This window comes from Amblyraja radiata, chromosome 11 (genome assembly GCF_010909765.2).
Source record: "Amblyraja radiata isolate CabotCenter1 chromosome 11, sAmbRad1.1.pri, whole genome shotgun sequence".
In the NCBI taxonomy this organism is placed as follows: Eukaryota; Metazoa; Chordata; class Chondrichthyes; order Rajiformes; family Rajidae; genus Amblyraja; species Amblyraja radiata.
The window spans coordinates 4031835-4058233 of NC_045966.1; the positions used below are offsets into that span (position 1 = coordinate 4031835).

The following is a 26399-nucleotide window of genomic DNA, read 5'->3' on the forward strand; positions in this document are numbered from 1 at the left end:
GCCTTCTCTCCATACCCCCTGATCCCTTTAGCCACAAGGGCCACATTTAACTCCCTCTTAAATATAGTCCTGGAATTTGTACGTTCTCCCTGTGACCGTGTGGGTTTTCTCTGGGTGCTCTGGTTTCCTCCCACACTCCAAAAGATGCACAGGTTTGTAGGTTAATTGTATATTGTCTCCAGTGTGTGGGATAGTGCTAGTGTATGAGGATCGCTGGTTGGCGCGGACTGGGTGGGCCGAAGGGCCTGTTTCCGTGCTGTATCTCTATTGTAAACTAAAACTAAAACATCCTTGCAATTCTTTTGCGCTCCCTTCACCAACATCGTTCCTCTACCTGATTGTGTTTAGGTTTTGTATATCTGATCTGAATGGAATGCGTGCAAAGAAAAACCTTTCACTGTACCTGGGTACCCATGACAGTAATACGCCTTCACCAAAAAAAATGAGTGGGGACCTCATTGAACTGTACCGAATAGTGACAAGCCTGGATAGAGTGGATGTGGAGAGGATGTTTCCACTAGTGGGAGAGTCCAGGACCTGAGGTCACAGCCTCAGAATTAAAGGACGTTCATTTAGGAAGGAGATGAGGAGGAATTTCTTTAGTCAGAGGGTGGTGAATCTGTGGAATTCATTGCCACAGGAGGCAGTGGAGGCCAAGTCAATCAAGATAGTTAGGGTAAAATTGACAGATTCTTGATTAGTACGGGTGTCTGAGGTTATGGGGAGAAGGCAGGAGAATGGGGTTAGGAGGGAAAGATACATCAGCCATGATAGAAACATAGAAACATAGAAAATAGGTGCAGGAGGAGGCCATTCGGCCCTTCGAGCCAGCACCGACATTCATTGCGATCATGGCTGATCATCCCCAATCAATAACCCATGCCTGCCTTCTCCCCATATCCCTTGACTCCACTGGCCCCTAGAGCTCTAACTCTCTCTTAAATCCATCCAGTGACTTGGCCTCCACTGCCCTCTGTGGCAGGTAATGTCGCACTTTCAAGAGAGAGCTAGATAGGGCACTTAAAAATAGCGGAGTCAGGGGATATGGGGAGAAGGCAGGAACGGGGTACTGATTGTGGATGATCAGCCATGATCACATTGAATGGCGGTGCTGGCTCGAAGGGTTGAATGGCCTACTCCTGCACCTGTTGTCTATTGTCTGGAATTCCACAAATTCACAACTCTCTGGGTGAAAACGTGTTTTCTCACCTCAGTCTTAAATGGCCTCCCCTTTATTCTAAGACTGTGTGGCCCATGGTTCTGGACTCGCCCAACATTGCGAACATTTCTCCTGCATCTAGCTTGTCCAGTCCTTTTATAATTCTACGGATGGTGGAGTAGACTTGATGAGCCTAATTCTGCTCTTAAAAACTATGAACAAGCCAACTGGTTGCTGCAGAAGGAGCGTTATTTTGATGTGGTGGTTGGAACAATACCATTGGGTGGCGCGGGTTGAGGTGGCCTTTGTTTTGTACTCAAGAAGATGATCAATTTGACAGGAGATTTGTGACCGATTCTGCTCTGTGAGAAATGACGAGTTTAAACATTCCTGCCAGTCCTCGCTCTCACCCTGAAGGTTAGATTTTAGTCTCAAATAATACACTTTACTTACAAACATGTGCAAGTGGCATCTTTTCGAGATTACACTCACATATAAAGAGAGATAAAGGCATCCATGCAAGATTACAGGTTAGGCACCGAAACACGCTGAATAAATTGGATTTTTATATTTGAATTCATACTTATATTTTGCATTTGAACCTGTTTGCAACAGAATGCACATTTTATGCTAATGTAACCATTGAATGCACTTCGATGAGGTCCCCATGTTAGGAGAATAAAATGCAATCTTTTGTAATATTTACAACGTGAATATTAGGAAGAAGGATTTTCACGTGAACTTTCCAATGTAGGATGAATCCTCCCCCCGAGTTATGACAGGGCATAGACAGGGTAGAGAGTCACAACCTTTCTTCCTCACCTGGAATTGTCAAAGACCGGAGGGCATAGTTTAGGTTGTTTTGGTTTAGAGATCCAGCGCGGAAACAGGCCCTTCGGCCCACCGAGTCCGCGCCGACCAGCGATCCCCGCATACCAACACTATCCTGCACACACTAGGGACTATTTACATTTATACCTGACTCCGCTATTTTTAAGAGCCCTATCTAGCTCTCTCTTGAAAGCATCCAGAGAACCGGCCTCCACTGCCCTCTGAGGCAGAGAATTCCACAGATTTCAGGTCGAGACCTTTCTTCAGACTGATGTCAGGGGAGGGAGGGGGGGGGGGGACAAAGATAGAATGTAGTCGGAGACAGTATGATTGGTGGGAGAACTGAGAAGGGGAAGGGGATGGAGAGGGAAAGCAAGGGCTATCTGAAGTTAGAGAAGTCAACGTCCATACCGCTGGGGTGCAAACTACCCAAGCGAAATATGAGGAACTGCAGATGCTGGTTTATACCGAAGATAGACACAAAATGTTGGGGTAACTCAGCGGGACAGGCAGCATCTCTGGAGAGAAGGAATGGGTGACATTTCAGGTCGAGACCCTTCTTCACACTGAGGGTGGACAAAAATGCTGGAGAAACTCAGCGGGTGAGGAACGAAAAGAATAAGATACGTTTCGGGTCAATATTCTTCTTCAGACTGAGAGTCAGGGGAGAGGGAGACATAGAGATAAGGAAGGGTAAGGTGTGAAAACGAGGGAGAGTACAGATCATTTTGTGTCGGTGAATAACATGTGAGCTGGTGCCGATGAGACACAGTTGGAAGAGCGTTCAAATTGCCTGGCCTCGTAAAGATTAGGTCTATCGCAGTCAGCAAAAAAGAGGAGATCTACTATTTAATTCGAGGCTGGATTTTGTCCAAATTACACAAGTGAGCAGGTAGTGCTGTATATGAATCAGATGATTTTTATATGATTACACTTGAAAATGATCATTTTGCATTTAAATTAGGCACTTCTGATATAACCGTATCACTGGGATTGTTAACACCTTTTGTCATGTAATGAATGTCAGTGTTTTTACAGATGGCTCCATTAAGATTTTTCGAAGGTTTACAGAGGGCATTACCTGTCAATGCCCGTTTGGAATAACATTGTAAATTTAGCTGAAACAGTTCCATTGTTGGAATGCCTGGGCACAGGGCCAGAAGCAGCATGAGGCCATTCAGCCCATCGAGTCTGCTCCATCATTCAATCATGGCTGGTCTACTTTTCCCTCTCAACCCCCTTCTCCCCATGACCTTCGACGCCCTTACACGGATACAATAGACAATAGGTGCAGGAGTAGGCCATTCGGCCCTTCGAGCCAGTACCGCCATTCAATGTGATCATTGCTGATCATCCCCAATCAGTACCCTGTTCCTGCCTTCTCCCCATACCCCCTGACTCCGCTATTTTTAAGAGCCCTATCTAGCTCTCTCTTTAAAGCATCCAGAGAACCGGCCTCCACCGCCCTCTGAGGCAGAGAATTCCACAGACTCACAACTCTCTGTGTGAAAAAAAGTGTTTCCTCGTCTCCGTTCTAAATGGTTTACCCCTTATTCTTAAACTGTGTGGCCCCTGGTTCTGGACTCCCCCAACATCGGGCACATGTTTCCTGCCTCTAGCGTGTCCAAGCCCTTAACATTGTTATATGTTTCAACAAGATGTTTCAATGAGAATCCCTCTCATCCTTCTAAAGTCCAGAGTGTACAAGCCCAGCCGCTCCATTCTCTCAGCATATGATAGTCTCGCCATCCCGGGAATTAACCTTGTAAACCTACGCTGCACTCCCTCAATAGCAAGAATGTCCTTCCTCAAATTAGGGAACCAAAACTGTGTTTCAATAAGATACCCTCTCATCCTTCTAAACTCCAGAGGATACGACAAGTTTACAGGGAAATGGGCCAAATGCGGGCAAGTGGGACTGGTGTAGATGGGACATGTTGGCCGGCGTGGGCAGGTTGGGCCTGTTTCCATGCTGTTTGACTCCGTGACTCTCACCTGAGAGACCATGTGGCAAACTCCACTCGGTTCCAACCAGTCTTACACTATCGAAACCACTTTCAGCAACGATCCAAATACATTGTCACACCTGTCCCTACACACAGGGCCGTCTTAACGCATGGGCACTCTGGGCAGTTGCCCGGGGCCCCACAAGCATAGGGTGCCCCCATGCTAATCCGTTGTATAGGGCTCTGGTGAGACCACATCTGGAGTATTGTGTACAGTTCTGGTCTCCTATTTTGAGGAAGGACATCCTTGTGATTGAGGCAGTGCAGCGTAGGTTCACGAGATTGATCCCTGGGATGGCGGGACTGTCATATGAGGAAAGATTGAAAAGACTAGGCTTGTATTCACTGGAGTTTAGAAGGATGAGGGGGATCTTATAGAATATAAAATTATAAAAGGACTGGACAAGCTAGATGCAGGAAAAATGTTCCCAATGTTGGGCGAGTCCAGAACCAGGGGCCACACAGTCTTAGAATAAAGGGGAGGCCATTTAAGACTGAGGTGAGAAAAAACTTTTTCACCCAGAGATTTGTGAATTTGTGGAATTCCCTGCCACAGAGGGCAGTGGAGGCCAAATCACTGGATGGATTTAAGAGAGAGTTTGATACTCTAGGGGCTAGTGGAGTCAAGGGATATGGGGAGACGGCAGGCACGGGTTATTGATTGGAGACGATCAGCCATGATCACAATGAATGGCGGTGCTGGCTCGAAGGGCCGAATGGCCTCCTCCTGCACCTTTTTTCTATGTTTTTATGTATTGTAGAATGTTACTGTAGTACATGAAAACGGAGAAGAACATCACAAGTGCATGACAGCATATTAGATTCGGCATAAAGAAACTGGAAGTGTAGGGGTCCCAGTGCACTGCTTTGCCCGGGGGCCTTTAATGCTGTTTAGACCGCCCTGCCTACACCCACTCCCTCACCTGCATCCAGGGATCCCAGCTTCCCTTGCAGGTGAGACAGAGGTTCGCCTGCACCTCCTCCAACCTGCATCCGATGCTCCCAATGTGGTCTCCTATACCGAGCGATTGTGCAGCCAAACACTTGTGCTCGGTCCACCAAGGCCTGCTGGATCTCCTGGTTACTGACCACTCTAACCCCCCCCCCCCCTTCCCCTGCCCAGGATGGAAAGGTCAGTGTGGGAATGGGAAGGGGAGTTATGGCCCTGACCCACTGTACGGGCTCATTCAAGAGCTCTCCCGAGTTTCCCCTGATTCGAACTCGGAGATTTACGGTAATGGCCACTCGTCGGTACTCGGGGATCTCGTGGACATTTTTCAACGTGTTGAAAAATCTTCACGAGTCTTCCCGAGCTTACCGCGCTTCCCGAGTACCTGCCGTTAGCGTTACGAGCCGCTAAGAGACGTCCCCGAGCTCCGACGTACCCGCTACGTACATTCTACGTGCTTACCACAAACTCGTGAGAGCTCTTAGAAACATAGAAACATAGAAATTAGGTGCAGGAGTAGGCCATTCGGCCCTTCGAGCCTGCACCGCCATTTATTTATTTATTTTATTTATTTATTTATTTATTCCGAACAAGTAAAGACATTAACGACATTAATATTAACAAAATCGAAATTATCAAACAATTGGACATTACAATCAATATTTACAAAGCAATGAGAAGAACAAAATCAAAGTTCCAATGTCCAACTCTGTGTCTGTACAAGCTCGAAAAGGAGTGAGAAGAAGAATAACTTATTAAATCTCACCCCTTTTCCCCAACACTTCTACCATATCTAAAAATCAATTCATTACTATTAATAATACTACCCTAGGCAATTTCCCGTAATACCTACAGACATATATATACATACAACTATTATGTACATACAAACTTCATAACTGAAGTACCCAAACATAAGTAAACAATAGTAAAGCAATAGATAAACACTAACCCCCACTTGTCAACCATCCCCTCCATCCCTGTACCCCTTGAGAATTATTTTTTTATATATCATTTTAAAATGATTCATGTTTGTGCATTGCTTCAATTCCCCGTTCAATTTATTCCACACTCCTACTCCACAAACCGAAATACAAAAGGTTTTTCTAGTCGTACGGACCTTTTGTTTCTTAAAGTTAAATATTCCTCTTAAATTGTAACCCCCCACACGCTCGTTAAATAATTTTTGAATGTTTCCAGGTAAATTTTTCAATATGATCATGGCTGATCATCCAACTCAGTATCCCGTACCTGCCTTCTCTCCATACCCCCTGATCCCCTTAGCCACAAGGGCCACATCTAACTCCCTCTTAAATATAGCCAATGAACTGGCCTCGACTACCCTCTGTGGCAGAGAGTTCCAGAGATTCACCACTCTCTGTGTGAAAAAAGTTCTTCTCATCTCGGTTTTAAAGGATTTCCCCCTTATCCATAAGCTGTGACCCCTTGTCCTGGACTTCCCCAACATCGGGAACAATCTTCCTGCATCTAGCCTGTCCAACCCCTTAAGAATTTTGTAAGTTTCTATAAGATCCCCTCTCAATCTTCTAAATTCTAGCGAGTATAAACCAAGTCTATCCAGTCTTTCTTCATAAGACAGTCCTGACATCCCAGGAATCAGTCTGGTGAACCTTCTCTGCACTCCCTCTATGGCAATAATGTCCTTCCTCAGATTTGGATCTTGAGTGAACTCGTACAGTGGGACAGGGCTTTTAGCAACTGTGAGATCTGACATGTTTATAGGTGTAGGAAGGAACTGCAGATGCTGCTTTACACCGAAGATGGATAAAAATGCTGGAGTAACTCAACGGGTCAACGAGAGAAGGATTAGGTGAAGTTACAGGTCGCGACCAACCTGATGAAGGGTTTAGTTTAGATTAGTTTAGAGATCCAGCGCGGAAACAGGTCCTTTTGCCCAGAGACCAGCATTCTCATGGCACTAACACTATCCTACACACACCAGGGACAATTTGCAATTTTACCAAAGCCAATTAACCCACCAACCCGTTGGTCTTGGGAGTGTGGGAGGAAACCGGAGATCCCGGAGAAAACCCACGCAGGTCATGGAGCAGAACGTACAAACTCCGTACAAACAGCGCCCGTAGTTAGGATCGAACCCGGGACTCTGGCGCTGTGAGGCAGCAACTCTACCGCTGCGCCACCGTGCCACGATGCGGCGGACTGTCCTAAACCACAATCACACCAACCATGTGACTTTACAATGGGGATCATCCGAGGCTGGATTTAAAATGGATTGATCCAATAGATTAGAAAGGATCTTAAGCTGTTTACAGCCTCAAGTCAATGGAATGACTTCAGACACCATACAACAGTGACTATATACTCTGTGCCGGCTGGAGTTGAATTCCTAGGCAGCTTTCGATGCTCAAATTGCCGGCATCGATACAGTGCGCAAACAGGCCCTTCGGCCCACAGTGCCCGCACTGACCAACAATCACCCTGTACACTAGCCCCATGCTATCCCAGTTTTGCATCCTACACACCATGGGACAATTTAGAGGCCAGTTGACCTACAAACCTGTATGTCAGTTAACATACGAAAACTGTACATGTGGAACAAACGTTCCCAATGTTGGGCGAGTCCCGAACCAGGGGCCACTGTCTAAGAATAAAGGGGAGGCCATTTAAAACTGAGATGAGAAAAAACTTTTTCACCCAGAGAGTTGTAAATTTGTTGAATGCTCTGCCACAGAGGGCAGTGGAGGCCAAATCACTAGATGGATTTAAAAGAGAGTTAGTGGAGTCGAGGGATATGGGGAGAGGGCAGGCACGGGTTACTGATTGTGGATGATCAGCCATGATCACAATGAATGGCGGTGCAGGCTCGAGGGGCCAAATGGCCTCCTCCTGCACCTGTTTTCTATGTTTCTCTGTTTCTATGTCTTTGCATGTGGGTGGAAACCGGAGCTCCCGGAAAAAACCCACATGGTCACACGGGAGAACGTACAAACTCCACACCGACAGCACCTGTAGTCAGGATCGAACCCAGTTGTCTGGCGTTGTAAGACAGCGACCCTACCTCTGCACCACCGTGCCGCCCAAAATCTACCGCTGTTCCACCCAGCGACCTGCCCCCGGTACACAGTATCCGATCACTAGTGGTTTATTCATCATTATACAGGGCATTGCACTCAGTACGGTGCTGTGATACATTTGTCTCCCTGCATTGTATTTCAAAATATTTAAACCTAAACTCTCTTTAGAGGAGAAACAAGGAACGGCAGATGCTGGTTGCTTTAAAAAAAAGACACAAAGTGCTGGAGTAACTCAGTGGGTTGTGGGGTGAATGAAATAGGAAATGGATTCAGTCTGAAGAAGGGTTTCAGCACGAAACATTGCCTATTCAGTCTGAAGAAGGGTTTCAGCCCGAAACGTCACCTATTTCCTTCGCTCCATAGATGCTGCTGCACCCGCTGAGTTTCTCCAGCACTTTTGTCTACCTTCGATTTTCCAGCATCTGCAGTTCCTTCTCGAACGTCTATTGTGTATTGACATATTACATGTTAATTCATCAGGAAGGTTTCTGATATATAATGGCTTGGTAGCTGCTCAGCCGTTTACTCTGAGCACAGAAGCCTCCACTTCCTGACAGCAGCGTTCTTCACTGAATTGGCTTTCTGAATGCACCAAGTTTCAATGCAGAGACCCAAGGAAAGCCAGCGTAATGGGCTGCTGCCACTGTTGGCTCGCATCGTAGAGCAACATTCAGCCTTGTATTATTAATGCTGAGGTTAGGTAATGGATGAATCCATTCGTGAAGTACCCATGGCTGAAAGTGCCACAGGGCAGGGATTGTCAGTTTGGGGTCAAGACCAAGTCAGCCTCTTGCCTCTTTGAGTCATGAAGCTGGAAAGAGTGCAAAGAAGATTTACCAGAATTTCGCCAGGACTCGAGGGCCTGGGCTATCGGTAAACGTCGGAGATAGATAGATTCTTGATTGGTACTCCCACATGCAAAGGCATTCTTGCCATAGAAGGGAGTACAGAGAAGGTTCACCAGACTGATTCCTGGGATGGCAGGACTTTCATATGAAGAAAGACTGGATAGACTCGGCTTGTACTCGCTAGAATTTAGAAGATTGAGGGGGGATCTTATAGAAACTTACAAAATTCTTAAGAGGTTGGACAGGCTAGATGCAGGAAGACTGTTCCTGATGTTGGGGGAGTCCAGACAAGGGGTCACAAATTAAGGATAAGAGGGCAGTCTTTTGGGACCGAGATGAGAAAAACATTTTTTACACAGAGAGTAGTGAATCTGTGGAATTCTCTGCCACAGAAGGTAGTTGAGGCCAGTTCATTGGCTACATTTAAGAGGGAGTTAGATGTGGCCCTTGTGGCTAAAGGGATCAGGGGGTATGGAGAGAAGGCAGGTACAGGATACTGAGTTGATGATCAGCCATGATCATATTGAATGGCGGTGCAGGCTCGAAGGGCCGAATGGCCCTACTCCTGCACCTATTTTTATGTTTCTATGGGTGTCAGAGGTCATGGGGAGAAGGCACGAGATGGGATTAGGATAGTGAGATAGATCAGCCGGGATTGAATGGCGGAGTAGGACTTGATGGGCCGAATGGCCTAATTTTACTCCTATTCCTTATGACCTTATGAGGCTATAATGTATTCCTTGGAGTGCAGCAGGTTGAGGAATAACTCATACAGCGTGGAAACAGGCCTTTCAGCCCAGCTTGCCCACACCAACCAACATGCCCCATCTACACTAGTCCCACCTGCCTGTGTATGGCCCATATCCTTCTAAACCAGTCCTATACACGTTCCTGTCTAAATGTCCCTTCAACATTGTAATAGTACTTAACTCAACTACCTCTTCCGGCAGCTCGTTCCATACACTTATCACCTTTTGTGTGAAAAAATGTTACCCCTCGGGTTCCTACTAGATCTTTCCCCCCTCACCTTAAACCCATGTCCTCTATTTCCCCATTCTCCCTACTCTGGTCAAAGGATTCTGTGCATCTAACCGATCTATTCTTCTGATAATCTTATACACTAAAACAGGCACTAATCCAAAGCCAATTAGCCTACACCTAATGAGACGACAGATGGCACAATGGGCTAAGTGTTCGGCTGGCGACCGGAAGGTAGCCGGTTCGAATCCCGCTTGGAGTGCATACTGTCGTTGTGTCCTTGGGCAAGACACTTCACCCACCTTTGCCTGTGTGTGAATGTGTGTGAATGTGTGTGAGTGATTGGTGGTGGTCGGAGGGGCCGTAGGCGCAGATTGGCAGCCACGCTTCCGTCAGTCTGCCCCAGGGCAGCTGTGGCTACAGAAGTAGCTTACCACCACCGAGTGTGACTGAGGAGTGAATGAATAATGCGATGTAAAGCGCCTTGAGTATTAGAAAGGCGCTATATAAATCCCATCCATTATCATTATTATTACACCTAATTGGCGTGTGGGAGGAAACCAGAGCACCCGGAGAAAACCTACGCAGGTCGCGAGGAGAATGTATAGGCAGCACCCGTAGTCAGGTTCAAACCCCGGATCTCTGGCGCTGCCAGGCAGCAACTCTACCGCTGCGCCACCGTGCCCGTCCTGAAATGGCCTGTCCCGTTTGGGCGACATTTGCGCGTCATTTAAGCTACATCATTTACGCGTCGTGAATCGCACGTGATGCGCGCATGGCGTGCATTACGCGCGCATGGTGCGTGGTGATGCAGTCGCGCGCGGCCCCCCAGGATTTTGGGATTCACAAGTGGGACAGACCCTTGAGTTGCTGCAACACTCAAGTTCAAGAGAGTTTATTGTCATGTGTCCCTGATAGGACAATGAAATTCTTGCTTTGCTTCAGCACAACAGAACATAGTCGGCATTGACTACAAAACACATGAATAAATAAACTGATAAAGTGCAAATAACAGATAATGGGCTATTAATGTTTTGTCCGAGCCAGGTTAAATAGCCTGATGGCTGTGGGGAAGTAGCTATTCCTGAACCTGGTCGTTGCAGTCTTCAGGCTCCTGTACCTTCTACCTGAGTGTTGTGAGTAAGATTCCAGTATCTACAGTTCTTTGTGGGGTCTCTCTGTCTCTTAACGTTGAGGTTTGGACCCATGTATCAATTCATCAGATTGCACCAGTGCCATGACATAGATTGAGTTGTCCAAGCTGTTCTGAAGAATGTCTTCTGCGCCTTCATTCATTGTGTTAGTAACAGGGTCGGCAGGGAATCTTTCTCCAAACCCCGTTGTGTCTTTCCACTGTCTGTACCGCGTCCGTCCGGGAGAGAAATGAAATGAACGAGTTTGTGTTTGAACTTGATGCTTTACATTCTGTTCTGCGCGGCCGTCCCTTTCAGCTGTCATTGACAAAGAGCCGCTCACATTCCAGCTACGCTTCACCACACGGCTAACAAATGATTCACACCACCTCACATTAATCAATTTCTGTAAAACGCACTCAATTCCGTTTTTCGGGGGAGAAAGAATCGCTGGGGCCAACTTGCACGTGGCTGAGGTGATCGCCGCTAACACGGGCATTGCTTCATTAAGTTGCTGGGAGAAGCAAGTGGGCCAAGGACGCCGGCGCCGGGACGAATCTCTGGCCGTCCTTGTGAAGTGCCACGTGTCAGCAGCAGAAACGGCCGTGTGTAGCACTGCGTCCCGTCTCTCAGCGGTACTTTGCATTGCATCACATGCATCGTATGGTTGCCACGGGTGCCAGGTGCCCAAATTTCAAAGTTAAACATAGAAACATAGAAATTAGGTGCAGGAGTAGGCCATTCGGCCCTTCGAGCCTGCACCGCCATTCAATATGATCACGGCTGATCATCCAACTCAGTATCCTGTACCTGCCTTCTCTCCATACCCTCTGATCCCCTTAGCCACAAGGGCCACATCTAACTCCCTCTTAAATATAGACAATGAACTGGCCTCGACTACCCTCTGTGGCAGAGAATTCCACAGATTCACCACTCTCTGTGTGAAAAAAGTTCTTCTCATCTCGGTTTTAAAGGATTTCCCCCTTATCCTTAAGCTGTGACCCCTTGTCCTGGACTTCCCCAACATCGGGAACAATCTTCCTGCATCTAGCCTGTCCAACCCCTTAAGAATTTTATAAGTTTCTATAAGATGCCCTCTCAATCTCCTAAATTCTAGAGAGTATAAACCAAGTCTATCCAGTCTTTCTTCGTGAGACAGTCCTGACATCCCAGGAATCAGTCTGGTGAACCTTCTCTGCACTCCCTCTATGGCAATAATGTCCTTCCTCAGATTTGGAGACCAAAACTGTACGCAATACTCCAGGTGTGGTCTCACCAAGACCCTGTACAACTGCAGTAGAACCTCCCTGCTCCTATACTCAAATCCTTTTGCTATGAAAGCTAACATACCATTGGCTTTCTTCACTGCCTGCTGCACCTGCATGCCTACTTTCAATGACTGGTGTACCATGACACCCAGGTCTCGCTGCATCTCCCCTTTTCCTAGTCGGCCACCATTTAGATAACAGTCTGCTTTCCTGTTTTTGCCACCAAAATGGATAACCTCACATTTATCCACATTATACTGCATCTGCCAAACATTTGCCCACTCACCCAGATGGAGAGAGAGACACCAGGAACTGCAGATGCTGGAATCTTGCTCAAAGCACAAAGTGTTGGAGGAACGGTGGCGCAGCGGTAGAGTTGCTGCCTTACATCACCAGAGACCCGGGTGCGATCCTGACTACGGATGCTTGTCTTCACGGAATATGTACGTTCTCTCCGTGACCTGAGTGGGTTTTCTACGGGTGCTCGGGTTTCCTCCCACACTCCAAAGACGTACAGGTTTGTACGTTAATTGGCTTGGTGTAATTGTAAATTATCCCTAGTGTGTTAGGATAGTGTGGGAATCACTGGTCGGCGTGGACTCGGTGGGGAGAAGGCAGGAGAATGGGGTTAGGAGGGAGAGATAGATCAGCCATGATTGATGGCAGAGTAGACTTGATGGGCCGAATGGCGTAATTCTGCTCCTATCACTTTTGACCTTATGAAATGACTGTAAGAAATTGCAGAGAAATCGCAGACATTGCACCTTGAACTTATGTCCTCTGGTCCTCGATTCCCCTACTCTGGGCCAGAGACCCTGTGCATCTACCCGATCTATTCCTCTCATGATTTTGTACACCTCTATCAGATCACTCCTCATCCTTCTGCGCTCCAAGGAATAGAGACCCAGCCAACTCAACCTCTCCCTTTAGCTGGTACTGGCAGCATCCTCGTAAATCTTCTCTGAACCCTTTCAAGCTTGACAACATCCTTTATTTGTCTCGCACCTTCTGTCTGTTCATCTCAGGCCTTTGTCCATCCATCTGCCTATCAATCTCCCCCCCCACCCCCCTCACTTCTATCAACCTATGACCTACCAGTCTTTGTCCTGCCCCTCCTCTCTTCCAGCTTTCTTTGCTCTCCCCCCCCTCCCACTCGCCCCCCCCCAACACAATCAGTCTGAAGAAGAGTCCCGACCCAAAACGCTGCCTTTCCATGTTCTCCACAGATGCTGCCTGACCCGCTGAGTTACTCCAGCACTCTGTGAAACGTCACCTATCCATGTTCTCCACAGATGCTGCCTGACCCGCTGAGTTACTCCAGCACTCTGTGAAACGTCACCTATCCATGTTCTCCACAGATGCTGCCTGACCCACTGAGTTATGGTGCAGCAGCATCTATGGAGCTAAGGAAATAGGCAAAGTTTCGGGCCGAAACCCTTCTGGAAATAGGCAATGTTTCGGGCCGAAACCCTTATGGGTTTCGGCCCGAAACGTTGCCTATTTCCTTAGCTCCATAGATGCTGCTGCACCCGCTGAGTTACTCCAGCACTCTGTGAAACGTCACCTATCCATGTTCTCCACAGATGCTGCCTGGCCCGCTGAGTTACTCCAGCACTCTGTGAAACGTCACCTATCCATGTTCTCCACAGATGCTGCCTGACCCGCTGAGTTACTCCAGCACTCTGTGTCTTTTCAGCATTAAGTTGATCCCTGAGCATTGGGGTTTTGAGCGGATGGCCAAGTCCTGTTTCCCCGCTGTTATCCCTAAACGAAACAGCCTGACGTTTGAAGAATTCGTCCATTCTGGGGGCATCGTGGACGTAATGATCAGTCACATGGTGCGTTCCAGTAAATGTATGAGTGAGAACTGGAGTGTTATTGGAAAGGCGACACTGCAATGAAAGAGAAGAGCGTAAAGATACAGCTTCTTTATTTAAGTCCCGATATAAATCATTTGTTCGCATTGACGAGGTCGATGAGAACAAGGCCTGCAATGAGGCCTGCAGGCACTAAGATCCTGGTGGGGAACTCGGTGAAGTCATTTTTATCCCCGAAGAACTAACAGCAACAAAGTGCAAAGGAATAAGATTTATTTGCATGTCTGATTCAATCTGGATAATTTTGTTTCTGGAGTTGAATATTTATATATATGCACACAACAGGGGCTTGCTGCCGTGAGGTGTCTTATTGGCTCTGCCTTGGTGAATCCTCGGTTGACAAATCTATTTGCGCACTAACCTTGCCACATCTTCACACCGAGCGCCAGACATGACAACGCTGTCTGTCCTGCAGCGGCAAATACTGACGCAGATGCATGGCACACAGTGGAGGGGAGGAACCCTTGATGTACTGTTATGCCCCTGTCCCACTTAGGAAACCTGAACGGAAACCTCTGGAGACTTTGCGCCCCCACCCAAGGTTTCCGTGCGGTTTCCGGAGGTTTTTGCCAGTCTCCCTACCTGCTTCCACTACCTGCAACCTCCGGCAACCACCTGCAACCTCCGGGAACTGCACGGAAACCTTGGGTGGGGCGCAAAGTCTCCAGAGGTTTCCGTTCAGGTTTCCTAAGTGGGACAGGGGCATTAGAGTTTGCCCGTGGGGACAGAGCCGCTGAGAGTCACACAGAATTATACAGAGTGAAGGGCCTGTCCCACTTACGCCACCTTTTTCGGCGACTGCCGGCACCAGTCTTAGTTCGCCGAAAATTTTCAACATGTTGAAAATTCAGTGGCGACCAGAAAGACGTTTCTTCCGATTGAGGGAGTGAGGCGTAGGTATACAGGGTTAATTCCCGGGATGGCGGGACTGTCATATGCTGAGAGAATGGAGCGGCTTGTACACTCTGGTAGTATTGCAATGTCTATTGTCTATTGTAAGATCACCCCTCAGACTCTGACAATAGACAGTAGACAATAGGTGCAGGAGTAGGCCATTCGGCCTTTCGAGTCAGCACCGCAATTCAATGTGATCGTGGCTGATCATCCCCAATCAGTAATCCGTTCCTGCCTTCTCCCCATATCCCCTGACTCCGCTATCTTCAAGAGCCCTATCTCTAGCTCTCTCTTGAAAGTACCCAGAGAACCGGCCTCCACCGCCCTCGGTGGAAGTTTGACCCTCGTGGTACTCAACAAAGAAAGATCATTTCATAGACTTCTTCCTATCTTTCAATAATTTTATTTTTCCTTCTGTGTTCATATTAAAAGTGCACTGAATGATGTTGCTGCAGAGTTTATACAATTCTAAGACAGGCAGAGGCTTCCCATTGACAGTGCGACATTCCCAAAGCTGATAATCCCCTTAAGAGCTTCCATCAGCTTCACTCAACGTTTGTGTTTGCCAGTGAAGATTCACAATGAAAATTCATTTTGTTTCTCATTTTAATCCCTTCCCCAATACCACCATAATTTTTACAACACAAGTCCACAACTGAAATCCTTAAGCTGCAAGTCTCATCGGATACAAATCCATGGGTTTTGAAAGATCTAGAGCCAGTAATACCTACTCAACTCACAAACTCTGTGGAGTTTATTCTGCGAGCGTAGAGGAAGTAAATATTAATTCATCAATGCCGATCTTTCAGAATGTGTCCAGCCTTTCAAAGTCTGCAGTACCTTGGCAGAAATGTCAGCGACTTTGTCAGTATTTCTCTCATTGTTGAATTGAGTCGACAATACTCCCTTGATCTTCCACAGGGTGTGTGCGGTGGAGAGGATATTGACTGGTTGACAAAAATGCTGGAGAAACTCAGCGGGTGAGGCAGCATCTATGGAGCGAAGGAATAGGTGACGCTTCGGGTCGAGACCCTTCTTCAGATTGATGTGGGGGGGGGGGGGGGGAAGAAGAAAGGAAGAGGCGGAGACAGTGGGCTGTGGGAGAGCTGGGAAAAGGGAGGGGAAGGAGTGAGAAAGCAGGGACTACCTGAAATTAGAGAAGTCAATGTTCATACCGCTGGGGTGTAAACTGCTCAAGCGAAATATGAGGTGCTGCTCCTCCAATTTACGGTGGGACTCACTCTGGCCATGGAGGAGGCCCAGGACAGAAAGGTCGGATTCGGAATGGGAGGGGGAGTTAAGGGCTTGGACACACTAGAGGCAGGAAACACGTTCCCGATGTTGGGGGAGTCCAGAACCATTGGCAACAGTTTAATAATTAAGGGATAAGCCATTTATAATGGAGATGAGGAAACACTTTTTCACACAGAGAGTTGTGAGTCTGAGGAATTCTCTGCCTCAGAGGGCGGTGGAGGCCGGTTCTCTGGATGCTTTCAAGAGAGAGTTAGATGGAGCTCTGAAAGATAGCAAAGTCAAGGGATATGGGGAGAAGGCAGGAACGGGGTACTGATTGTGGATGATCAGCCATGATCACAGTGAATGGCGGTGCTGGCTCGAAGGGCCGAATGGCCTACTCCTGCACCTACTGTCTATTGTCCCTAGTGTGTGTAGGATAGTGCTAATGTACGGGGATCGCTGGTCGGCGCGGACTCGGCGGGTCGACGGGCCTGTTTCCGCGCTGTATCTCTAAACTAAACTAAACTGTGCAGTAGGTAGACAAAAATGCTGGAGAAACTCAGCGGGTGCAGCAGCATCTTTGGAGCGAATGAAATAGGCAACGTTTCAGGTCGAAACCCCTTCTTCAGGCTTCTCAGTACCCGTGTTCAGTATTGATACGGCTGGGAATGCTCGCACTCAGAATTCCCAATACGTTTCCCCTCCCGATCACTACCGTGATATCAAACGGAAAAAAGTCATGAGAATTCAGAGTACTGCTTTCCTTGCTGCCTCTGGTGCTAATGTGTAGTTATTACTTACAGACGGGGAAGTGACAGGGCCTGGAGTAATGATGCGCAAATGACCCTTAAGAAGCTAATGAAGGGGAATAACACAATCTCGGGAAGTAAAGTGAGAGAGAGAAGCAGTGAAGACCATTTAACACTCAGCATGAAAGTAAGTATTCATGCACATATGGTCATATATATTTATTATACTGGAGGACCAATATCACCTATAACATATTTAGTGTCATCATAATGGGCCTGTCCCACTTAGGCGGATTTTTTTTTAGGTGACTTCAGGCGACTATGCTGTCGCCAGGGTGTCGCCTGTACGGTCGTGAGTCGTCTCCTCAGTCACCCAAAGAGTCGTAGCGTCTTTCTGGTCACCGCTGGATTTTGAAACATTCAAAATAGCAATATTACAAAATTCTGAGATTTAAAAAATCAAGTCTGCAATTTATCCCATCAGATAAAGCATAAAAAGAAGTTTAATTTGACACCTAATTCACTTTCATATCTCAAGTATTTAAAATGTTATGGCCATTTTCATGCTCGGAAATTAGCATCTTGTTCCCTATTGATTTTCTATGGACATAACAAAAAAGCTGTGATCGTGAACAGTCAAATAGCCCATAACTTTCTTAAAAATTAAGAGAACTGAATGAAATGTTCAGTTATCATCGATTGAAGCATTCTGAAACAAATATGAAACAATCTTACTTGGATGACCTGAAATTAAAGCACATAATTAGTTAGTTACCTAATTGTAGCTAATTTCAGACTTCAATTACTAGATCTAAACATCTATCCATTACTTAATAAATGATTAACATTTTTAATTAGCCTAAGTGTGCAAATAATATTCACAAATAATTCACAATAAAACATGATTTTTAAATCTCATTTACATTAATTTATAGGTCAAATGGAAGGAATTCAATTGCTGTAAATTAAAGTCCATTTAAATCAGCTTTCTAGTGGGATCCTGTGAACGCGCTGGTTTAGAACGTTCACATTGCGGTAGATTTGTGCCCTCAAATGGTCAGAAAAATACTGCGGGATATGATGGGGCCCAAATTAGCTACCCGCAACATTAAACTTTGTATAAAGGGATCTTAAGAAGCCCTTTCTAACGTAAAAATAAACAGCCTACCTTCCGTTTTCCCCTCTATGAGATCTGGCCCGTTGTCGGCGGTCGGGGGTTTAGAGGTTAATTTTTAACCTACTATAACAAGTAAAGAAAGCCCTTAAAACTAAAAATAGCTCCAGCTACGGAATCTTCCAGCGATTTTTCGTTAATAATTAACTAGGCTGAAAAACCTCGATTTGAACAGCCTAGGGAAAATCGCGTTTTAAACCCGCCCCCCAATAAACGGCGCCAAAATCGCGCACACGGGCTGTGACAGATTTTCAGCGACGCTTCAGGTATGCTTTGCAACATACCTATTCAAAACTTTTCAGCGAGTCGGCGATCGTCGTAGCTTGACTTCTCCTGACGTAGGCGCTGTCGTAGGTTGTCGCCAGGTGCTGACTTCGGTGAATTCCATTGCCGTAGTCGCCTAAAAAAATCACCTAAGTGGGACAGGCCCATTAGTCCAGTAGCCGTTTTTTCGGCGTCCTGCTAGGACTATGAAAGTCACCGGCAGTCGCCTAGTGAGACAGGCCCTTAAGGCTTTAATACTTTGTGCTTTTGACAGAAAAATGTATTAAGTTTTGTGTCTTCCCAGCAATCATTTCATTTAAAGAGTAGCGAGAAATAACATCTTGGTCACTCACTTTTACTCTGTGGAATGATAGGCTGGATTTTTATCTCGAAGCGTGCATTTGGAAAATGACTGCTGAGACAGAGGAATCTCGACCCGAAACGTTGCCTATTCCTTCTCTCCGTAGATGCTGCCTCACCCGCTGAGTTTCTCCAGCATTTTTGTCTACCTTCTAAATGAATGCTGGTCTCTGCAACACTTTTATTGACTGGGTACTTACAATAGACAATAGACAATAGACAATAGGTGCAGGAGGAGGCCATTCGGCTCTTCGAGCCAGCACCGCCATTCAATGTGATCATGGCTGATCGTCCACAATCAGTGCCACGTTCCTGCCTTCTCAACATGTCCCCTGACTCCGCTATGTTTAAGAGCTCTTTGTGTGAAAAAGTTACCCCTCAGATTCCCATTAAATCTTTACCCCTTCACCTTGAACCTATGTCCTCTGGTCCTCGATTCCTCTTGCTCTGGGCAAGAGACAAGCACTGCGTCTACCCGATCTATTCCCCTCAAGATCTTATACCTCTCTATAAGATCTCCCCTCATCCTCCTGCGCTGTTTTGTTTTTATCTCAGATTTCTACAATCTTCAGGGCTTTTTTTTTGCTTTTAGAAACATAGAAACATAGAAAATAGGTGCAGGAGTAGGCCATTCGGCCCTTTGAGCCTGCACCGCCATTCAATATGATCATGGCTGATCATCCAACTCAGTATCCTGTACCTGCCTTCTCTCCATACCCCCTGATCCCTTTAGCCAATAGGGCCACATCTAACTCCCTCTTAAATATAGCCAATGAACTGTGGCCTCAACTACCTTCTGTGGCAGAGAATTCCACGCATGCAATGATAAATTGGCATAGCAATAGGAATATTCTTCATCATTGTGCATATGTGGATTTCTGGACCTTTTGATATGATTACAGCATGCAGCCCACTGTCAAGTGTTGAATATTTTATATATCTTTATATAAATCATCCAAACCACTTGACTGGATTAAGACTGGTAATTCACTTCCAAGAACCCATTATTTTATGCATATCCAACTCATCTGAAGCTCTCGATTAGATTACATCCTGTGATTCTCCGAGTTACCCATTATTTTCTGTGTACCACTCGGTTAAACCTAATTTCTGTGAGTTCTCTACTTTTCACATTGTTATTCTCCGACACACAAGACCTGCTCACAGCTTACCGAGGGATCTTGTTTCGTTAGAAAATACCAGCCGATCCCAAATGGTTTAATCTTCCATAGTGTAAGACTTAGGGACGAGAATAGTCCTTGCATTTATACAGCCAATTTCATATCCTCGTGAGGAAATCAAATCCTTCTCAGGCGAGGAATTAATTCTGTCGGGCCATCAGCGTGGGCCAATTTGAACGGAGCAACACTTGCAAACAGCAGTGACTAGTTTTGGTGCTTTAGCTGTGGGGGGAGGTTCAAGGTCGTTTGACTTGGACTCTCGGAGAACTCCCTGCTCTGATTCAGAGTGCAGGCACGGTAACAAACTCTGTACCTGCCCCGACACGTGGACCACTGATCTCCAGCTCTGAACTCAACTCCCACCATGGCTGTGGAGTGATTGATTGAAAGACACAGCATGGAAACGGGTCCCTCAGCCTGTTATAGACAATAGACAATAGACGCAGGAGTAGGCCATTCGGCCCTTCGACCCAGCACCGCTATTCAATGTGATCATGGCTGATCAATAGACAATGGACAATAGGTGCAGGAGTAGGCCATTCGGCCCTTCGACCCAGCACCGCCATTCAATGTGATCATGGCTGATCATCCCCTATCAGTACCCCGTTCCTGCCTTCTCCCCATATCCCCTGACTCCGCTAACTTTAAGAGCCCTATCTAGCTCTCTCTGGAAAGTATACAGAGAAACTGCCTCCACCGCCCTCTGAGGCAGAGAATTCCACAGGCTCACAACTCTCTGTGTGAAAAAGTGTTTCCTCGTCTCCGTTCTAAATGGCTTACCCCTTATTCTTAAACTGTGTGGCCCCTGGTTCTGGACTCCCCCAACATCGGGAACACGTTTACTGCCTCTAGCGTGTCCAAACCCTTAATAATCTTATATGTTTCAATGAGATGCCCTCTCATCCTTCTAAACTCCAGAGTAGACAAGCCCAGCCTCGCCTTTCTCTCAGTTCACCCCTACAAATCGCCCGTTCACCCGAGTTCCACGTTATCCCACTTGCACAGTTTACAGGGGGGAAATTAATCTACAAAAACCCGCACATCGTTGGGATGTGGGAGGAAAACCCCCTTAGTTTAGTTTTAATGTCACGTGTGCTGAGGTACAGTGAAAAGCTTTTATGTTGCGTGCTAACCCGTCAGTACATCGGCTTGTACTCGCTAGAATTTAGAAGATTGAGGGGGGATCTTATAGAAACTTACAAAATTCTTAAGGGGTTGGACAGGCTAGATGCAGGAAGATTATTCCCGATGTTGGGGAAGTCCAGAACTAGGGGTCACAGTTTAAGGATAAGAGGGAAGTATTTTAGGACCGAGATGAGAAAATCATTTTTCACACAGAGAGTGGTGAATCTGTGGAATTCTCTGCCACAGAAGGTAGTTGAGGCCACAGTTCATTGTCTATATTTAAGAGGGAGTTAGATGTGGCCCTTGTGGCTAAAGGGATCAGGGGGTATGGAGAGAAGGCAGGTACGGAATACTGAGTTGGATGATCAGCCATGATCATATTGAATGGCGGTGCAGGCTCGAAGGGCCGAATGGCCTACTCCTGCACCTATTTTCTATGTTTTTATGTTTCTATGTCACCGTGGTGAAATACTACGCATGATTACAACCGAGCCGTCCACAGGATAAAGAGAATAACATCTCGACCAGAAACGTCACCCATTCCTTTCCTCCAGAGATTCTGCCTGTCATCGCTGAGTTACTGCAGCATTTAGTGTCTATCTTCGGTGTAAACCTGCAATCTGCAGTTCCTTCCTACACATTTTGTCCTCTCGTTCTTGGTAAAGGATTCTTTACGTTCACAACAGAAATACTAACATAACTCACCAGGGCTTGTAATTCTGATGTTTAAGAAGGAACTGCAGTTGCTGGAAAATCGAAGGTACACAAAAAAAGCTGGAGAAACTCAGCGGGTGCAGCAGCATCTATGGAGCGAAGGAAATAGGCAACGTTTCGGGCCGAAACCCTTCCGGGTTTCGGTCCGAAACGTTGCCTATTTCCTTCTAGGTTTCGGCCCGAAACGTTGCCTATCCTTCGCTCCATAGGTTCTGCTGCACCCGCTGCGTTTCTCCAGCAATTTTGTCTACCTTGTAATTCTGATACCAGGGGTTAAGGATAAACGATAGATGATCTGGGAAGGGCTGCGTCCCACAAGCAGATAAATAAAAGACGGGAGATGCCGTGAGAGCCTCTCTTGTCCCCAACACATCAGGCCCTGTCTGTAGCTGCTTGCAGTAGTGTGGTGGACCAGCTAGCAACATCATAGCTGTAAGAGCCCAAAGGGCCGGTCCCACCAGCACGCGACTCCATGCGGCAAGCGCGACCTAACGTGGTCGCTTGAGCCGTACGGCCTCGCGGGGCCGGTCCCGCTTCGATCGGAGTTGTGAGGAGCTGGTCCTGACATCGCGCGGGGCTCCGAAAAACTGACCGTGTTCAAAAATTCCGCGCGGCAACGGCCTGCCGGCCCGCGGCCGCCTCGACGCCGTACGCACCGCCTCGACGGGCGTGCGCAGTGTCTTGACGCCGTACGTCACGCGCAAACTTCCCGCGGACTTCGCCCGAACTTCACGTCACTCACTCGACCTCCGCGCGGCCCCTGCTTCCGGTTTGGTCGCGCTTGCCGCATGCAGGCCGCATGCTCGTGGGACAGGGCCTTAAGGGCGGCACGGTGGCGCAGCGGTAGAGTTGTTGCCTCACAGCGACAGAGAACCAAGTTCGATCCTGACTACGGGCGCTGTCTGTACGGAGTTTGCACGTTCTCCCCGTGACCTGCGTGGGTTTTCACCGAGATCTTCAGTTTCCCCCCCACACTCCAAAGACGTGCAGGTTTGTAGGATAATTGGCTTTGGTTAAAATTGTAAATTGTCCCCCAGTGTGTGTGGGACAGTGCGAGTGTACAGGGTGATCGATACTATAGAACTTTATTCATCACCGGAGGGAAATCGATCGCTGGTCAGCGCGGACCATGTGGGCCGAAGGGCCTGTATCTGCGCTGTACCTCCAAAACAGGGGGTCAGCAACCTACAGCCCCTAACCCAAAATCATCTGGCCCGCAGGCGTATTTTTTTTTTCAATTCGTTTTCGCGACCTGGGAACTGCAGGCAGTCCCGGGGCATGCGAGCTGACTTGGGCGCTACAGCCAGTCCCGGGGCAGGCGAGAGATCCGGGAACTGCAGAAAACTAATTGAAAAACACGTGAAAACTAATGAGAAAAACAGCACCAACCGTCACACCCCTGCTCTAATAACCAAACTACACACACTAAGGTTTCAAGAGAGAGCTAGATAGGGCTCTTAAAATTAGTGGAGTCAGGGGATATGGGGAGAAGGCAGGAACGGGGTACTGATTGTGGATGATCAGCCATGATCACATTGAATGGCGGTGCTGGCTTGAAGGGCCGAATGGCCTACTCCTGCACCTATTGTCTATTGTCTATTGTCTAAACTAAACTACAAGTGTGCAGAACATTCAGGAAAGTGCTGGCAAAGCCCGTCCAACTCTGCGGCATTCTGTCAGCATAGATTTAGGCCCCTACTGCGGGATGGGACTCCATGAGTCTGCAGCTCGCAAGGCAGGGGATGGAGTGCTGAGCGGAGAGGCTCGTGTCAACAGATACTCGGTGTGAAGATTGCTGCTTTGATGACAGGTAACGCCTGCCTGGAATCTGCAGGCTGGAAACCGTGGGACATGGATGGCGTGTCGCATTAATTATCTCACCACAACACAAGTTATTCTGCACGGCATGTCTGTTGACAGCCTGCCTTCCAGCAACACTTGCAGCCTCTCCCCAGCAGTCTACTTTAGTTTGGTTTGGAGGTACAGCGCGGAAACAGGCCCTGTGGCCCACCGAGCCCGCGCCGACCAGACATCTCCCCGCACACCAGCACCATCTCAGTTTGCAATTTTACCAAAGCCAATTAACCTACTAACCTTCGGAACGAAACTGGAGCACCCGGAGGTCACAGGGAGAACATAGAAACATAAAAACATAGACAATAGGTGCAGGAGTAGGCCATTTCGGCCCTTCGAGCCTGCACCGCCATTCAATATGATCATGGCTGATCATCCAACTCAGTATCCTGTACCTGCCTTCTCTCCATACCCCCTGATCCCTTTAGCCACAAGGGCCACATCTAACTCCCTCTTAAATACAGCCAACGAACTGTGGCCTCAACTACCTTCTGTGGCAGAGAATTCCAGAGATTCACCACTCTCTGTGTGAAAAATGTTTTCCTCATCTCGGTCCTAAAAGATTTCCCCCTTATCCTTAAACTGTGACCCCTTGTCCTGGACTTCCCCAACATCGGGAACAATCTTCCTGCATCTAGCCTGTCCAACCCCTTAAGAATTTTGTAAGTTTCTATAACTTAAGAATTTTGTAAGTTTCTAGAACGTGCAAACTCCGTACAGACAGCACCCGTAGTCAGAATCGAACTTGGGTCTCTGGCGCCGTGAGGCAGCAACTCTACAGCTGCGCCATCTTAATTGTTACACAAGTTTTGTCAATTAAGTTTTAGTTTATTATGGTCACGTGCGCTGAGGTACAGAGAAAAGATTTGTCTTGCGCGCTATGCAATCAGATCGGATAATATGTCACTTAAATATAATCCAGTCAAACTCAAGTACAACAGGTAGAGCAAAGGGGCAGATGTGTAAAGTACTGTTGACACTGAGTCATAGAACTTTAATAAGTTCTAATAAGTACTTTAATAAGAATACATACAGAGACCACAGCAACAAGCTCAAAGTCGTAGCTCAAACTGAGAGTATGGTTGCGTATATTCCACATTATGGCATGGTGGAAAGGTCCTCAATAGCAAAACCAGACTTGGATCTGCAACAGAGTGCAGAATATAGTTCTCAGCATTGTAGCGCATCAGTTCCAGAGACAATGTCCAATGTCCGCAATGGGGTCGAGGTGAATCGGACAGCACCCTAGCTGATGGAAGGGCCGTTCAGAAGCCTGATAGCAGAGGGGAAGAAGCTGTTCCTGAGTCTGGTGGTGCGGGTTTTCAAGCTTCTGTACCTTCTGCAGAATGGGAGCGGGGAGAAGAGGGAATGACCGGAGTCTTTGATTACGTTGGCTGCTTTCTCGAGGCAGTGTGAAGTGTAGATGGAGGCGATGGTGGGGAGTGTGGTCTGTGTGATGGACTGGGCTACATCTACAATGGTGGGGAGTGTGGTCTGTGTGATGGACTGGGCTACATCTACAATGGTGGGGAGTGTGGTCTGTGTGGGACTGGGCTACATCTACAATGGTGGGGAGTGTGGTGTGTGTGTGGGACTGGGCTACATCTACAATGGTGGGGAGTGTGGTCTGTGTGATGGACTGGGCTACATCTACAATGGTGGGGAGTGTGGTGTGTGTGGGACTGGGCTACATCTACAATGGTGGGGAGTGTGGTCTGTGATGGACTGGGCTACATCTACAATGGTGGGGAGTGTGGACTGTGTGATGGACTGGGCTACATCTACAATGGTGGGGAGTGTGGTCTGTGTGATGGACTGGGCTACATCCACAACTCTGCAATTTCTAGTGGTCTTGGGCAGAGTGGTTCCCAAACTAAGCTGTGATGCAACGCAACAGTTAGCGTTCAGCGATGCTTCTGCAGATGTCTGTGAGCATCAATGGAGCCATGCTGAATTCCATCAGTGAACTCAGGAAGTAGAGGCGTTGGCGTGCCTTCTTACCGAGAACTTCATCGTGTCTGGTCCACGAAGGTGATATTCACTGCGCCAAACTTGAAGCTCTCAAACCAGGTCATAGAAACATAAAAACAGAAAATAGCTGCAGGAGTACAGACAGCCCCCGTGGCCAGGATCGAACCCAGAACTCTGGCGCTGTGAGGTAGCGACTCTACCGCTGCGCCACCGTGCCGCCGCTTTGAGCTTTCAATTGGAATTCCCATTTTCCTCTCGGTTTAAAGACATGGACATGTTTAGGATAAAATGATGGGTTAAATGACGCACTCCCAGGATCAACAGGGCTTCCAGGATTATACCAACGACTGCCGTGTTTGAAAGCTGCTTCAAGCTGCATTAAGAAATCACCTTAATAGATGAAAATTGTGAGGTTTGTCTCAGAGAGGAATTCGTGGACTTGGAAATATGTTACATGAATATTAAGGAATACTTAACACCTCCTCTAATATTCACACAGTGTAATTTCAGAGCTTAATATTTTCAACATTTTTCATTTTTCAATTCCCTACCAGTCGGTTATTACCAAAAGTTAAATTTTGATGATAATATATTATTTTAACCTGGTTCAGAGGCAAGCGCCAAGGATATTACCGATATTAAAACTATGCTGATTCAAGGGGGAACAAACTCAATGGTTAGCCAAGTTTGAACTATTCAGTTTATTCTTAGCATGTTGAAAGTTTGTGAACTAATAATGCCAAATTATTCTGAGAGAATGGAGCGGCTGGGC

General features: G+C 47.2%; 1 protein-coding gene across 5 annotated transcripts in view; it reads left to right on the plus strand.

Annotated features, from left to right (window-relative positions):
* tenm2 (teneurin transmembrane protein 2) overlaps positions 1-26399 on the plus strand; it is a 1259968-nt gene that overhangs the window by 869962 nt on the left and 363607 nt on the right. The window lies entirely within an intron of this gene.